The sequence below is a fragment of the Pelodiscus sinensis genome, chromosome 3, assembly GCF_049634645.1.
Source record: "Pelodiscus sinensis isolate JC-2024 chromosome 3, ASM4963464v1, whole genome shotgun sequence".
Lineage (NCBI taxonomy): Eukaryota > Metazoa > Chordata > Testudines > Trionychidae > Pelodiscus > Pelodiscus sinensis.
Genome location: NC_134713.1, coordinates 3,013,516 through 3,017,020, shown reverse-complemented (window position 1 = coordinate 3,017,020; position 3,505 = coordinate 3,013,516). Strand labels below are relative to the sequence as shown.

The 3,505-nt window shown below is 61.0% G+C and overlaps 1 long non-coding RNA gene across 1 annotated transcript; it reads right to left on the bottom strand.

Annotated features, from left to right (window-relative positions):
• Positions 1–386: 386 nt before the first annotated feature.
• On the bottom strand, positions 387–2,764 carry LOC142827539 (uncharacterized). Its single transcript, XR_012902206.1, has 2 exons — positions 2,583–2,764; positions 387–619 (listed from the first exon to the last, which is right to left on the bottom strand). It is a non-coding gene; the product is annotated as an uncharacterized LOC142827539 (long non-coding RNA).
• Between the last annotated feature and the right edge of the window lie 741 nt (positions 2,765–3,505).

The following is a 3,505-nucleotide window of genomic DNA, read 5'->3' as shown; positions in this document are numbered from 1 at the left end:
CCTCTGGCCCCTCGTCGGGCCGGTTTTATCCCGTGGCGGGAGAGCTCTCCCCCGGCGATAACGGGGCTGCACTGCTCACCCGGCAACAGCGCGGCCGCAGGGGCCCTGCCGTGTGGCTGTGAGCGGCGCGGTGCAGACGGGGCCTTCGGGGGCTTCTCCTCCCACAGCCCCTGCCCACCCAGCCCCTTCCCCCCGCACCACGTCCCTGCGCAGACGCGAGGGCAGGGAGGGGCCAGTTGCTTTTCTCTCTCCTGAGCCGTTTTGCAGCCTCGGCTCCGAGGTGACCGGCCCTTCCCTGGGCCCTCGGGGACAGGCCTGTTCACAGCCCCTTGGGCCGCTCTGCACGACGGCCCCACACACGAGTGACCCACACGGCACACGCCAAGGCCAGGCCTGCTCTCGTTTAATGGGGGGAGGGAACGACATTTCTGTGGGGAGTCGGGGACCCGCTGCCGCGGCTGCTCCTGGTCCAGGGCGGGTGGATCCCTCCGGGCTCATTTCCACTTTTTGAGGGGGAGGCAGCAGTAGGACTTGGGGCAGTCGTACGTGTAGGTCTCATACTCGTATTTGCCGCATTTCCAGTCGCAGCGACCAGCACAGCCCTTCTTCTGCCCTAGGCCTGCGCCAGACACAGAGAGTCCGGGTTAGAGACAGGAGCTGTGCCCACAGGCCCTGCCCACCATGCCCCCCCGCCCTCCTCCCACGGTTCTCACACAGCACGGACGGGGGGCTGGCCCTGACAGCGTCACCCCAGTTCCCGGACACTCCTATCCATGGCCCGTCCCAAGGGGTCAGACCGACGGGGCAGCTGAGGGGCCGTTTCTTGCCCTAGAGGGGAAGGGCAGCTCAGCGCGGTGGGGGCTGCCTTCCCCTTCCTGAGGGATCGGCCTCCACACGGTTAGTGTCCCCTGGAGAGCCCCCCCAGTGACACCTGCCCCCACAGATCCCAGAGCTCCAACCATCTGATGTCCTGAGCGACCCCAGAGTCATTTCTGAGGGAGGGGAAAAGGGGGAGCCCTTGGAAGGGAAATCAGGCTCCTGCCATTCCCTGCATTTCAGATGGTGGCTCCCTCAGAGGCTGTCGGTGACCAGGGGCAGTTGGTTGAGTCCTAGGCCGGGGACAGCAGGCACCAATGGAAGATGCTGGTGGCAAGAGAGGAAAGACAGAGAGGAGGGGTGGGGACAGAGTCAGAGGCAGCAAAGCGGGTGGGTGGGAGCAGTGAGAGGGATGGAGAGGAGCTGGGCTGTGGAGACAAGGTGTAAAAGGGAGGCAGGGGAGAGGTTTTAGGGGGAGGACCAGGCAGTGGAGGTGAAAGGAGGGAGGCTGCGAAGGGCCAGGCCAGGTGGGGGGCAGGAGAGAGAGCAGGTGCTGAGAGGTGCACAGAGGGACGGGGAGAGCGCAGAGAAACGTGGGAGGGGCTGGCTGGAGGGAAGGGGATAAGGGGGATGTAGGGGAGGGAGGAAGGGACGTGGTGGTTGGTGGAGGAGAGAAAAGAGCAGCTGGGGAAATGAAGCAAAAAGATGGCGGCGGGCGGAGAGGCTGGCAGCTGAGGAGGCGCTGACAGTGCCTGGCCCTGCACAGCCTCATGGGGACGACAAAACCCAGCTCCTGCCGTTTGCACAGACCCTGCTGGGCACTGTTGGATTAGATGTGTAATTTCATTAGTTCACAACCCTGCTCCTGAAGGCTCAAAGAGAGAGAGAGAACAGTGAAACCTCATGGAATTGAATGAGGGAAAATTTCTATAGGTCTTTCTGCGAATCTTTCAGTCTCTGCAGAGTCAAGGAGGCCGTGAGCTGTATTAACCCCACTTCTGTGTCAGAAGTTTCCCTCTAAATCATGTGGGGAGATATTTCCTCTCTCTCCAGCACGCTATGGTAGGGGGCTCATGGAACATTCATGGCGTATTTCCCAATTCAGAGTGAATTTGGACCAAGGCTGGATGGGCGAATGGATTGTTAACCCCGAAGCAGAGACATCGCAAATTCAGTGTCCATAGGACACCCCTGAGAAGAGTTCGCTGTGTCCTTGTTCAGTCCCAATCTTTATAATCCAAAGCCGGGTTCCTTGCAGGCAGGGGCCTGCTGTCAGGCTCCTAAATCTACATTCGGACACCTCCATGGAAGTGACTGCTATTTCAGAAGGCAGCCAAGGTAGCTGGAGCTGCCCACACCTCTGGGAATCAGGCCTGTTGTATCTCTGTGCCCAGTGTGGACCCAGGTGTGTAACGTGAGGGTCACAGCCGGGGGGAGCGCTGGCCGCAGGGTCTGAGCTCGGGGGGCTGGCGAGAGGGTGGAATTCTCTGCCCGTCCTTACGGGAAACCTCCCGACTCGGAATCCCCGAGCGACTCGCTAGGTGGGACCCAGAGAGCCAGATGCTCAGGACTGTCTCAGCAGCGGCTCATCTAAACACGCCCAGACAAGTGGACACCCACGTGGTGCTCACAGTGGTCCTGGCTCAGACTGTCCCCAGAACATGCCCCCCCCCACCAGACACTGCCGGGGAGCCTGAGTCCTTCCTGTTACCCACCGATCCCCCTCCTCCGTCCCTATTCCCGCCCCTCCCAGAGCGACCGCTCACCTGGAGCAGCCAAGGAGACCAGCAGGAGAACAGCAAACACCAGGTGGAGGATCCTCATGGCTGGAGGGGGCTGGGGTCTCAGCAGGGCTGCAGAGCAGAGGAGCAGAGAGGGAGGCTGGAGGCCGGTGAGGTGCTGGGCTGGGGATCCCGGTATTTCTAGAGAGTTTGTTGGCAGAGAGCAGGGGCTGAGGGAGGAGCATGGACTCTCTGATCTTCACGTGTGCGTTGGTCCCTGCAATGTCGCTCTGGCCCAGTGGGCCGCTCCCAGTGATGCAAACCCCCCACGTTCTCCTGGCCCTTTGGTCCCTGCCCCTCCCTCTGCCATGAAACCTGCCTGGTCCCTTCCCCCGGCATCCCGAGGTGGGTGGAGTTTACCTGTAACAGGTGCAGCTCCCCAGACTATTGCGAAGGTGACAAATGATCTATGGAGGGTGTCGGTGGGAGCCCTTTGAACTGAGTCTGTGAGTCAGAGGGACCTGATGGAGACTTGTAATTCTGAACATCATGGGTCGGAGCCCAGCATCACACAGGCAGGTGCCTTTTCATCTCCACACGTCCACGTAACAGACCCTGCCCCACCTCTTCCCCTGATGCCCTGCACCACATCTTCCCCTGTCTCTTCAGTTGCTCCTCTCCACCATTCACCTCAGAGCCCCCCGCTTTCTCCCTCTTCTCATTTGTAGCCCTGTGACGGCGCGTTGGGGGTTCCCCGTCTCCTGCACCCCGAAATGGCACAAACAGACTGCACCAGCCAGTGGAATTGAGGGTGGTTTATTGCTCCTCCAGCACAGCGCAGCACAGATGTAATCTGGTTACAGGAACTGGGCTAGGATGCCTCAGGCCCCCTTGAGATGGGGGAGACTGGGCACCTAAACTCCAGCCCCTTCCCCTAGGCTCTCCTCCATGCCCTCCGACAGCCAGCA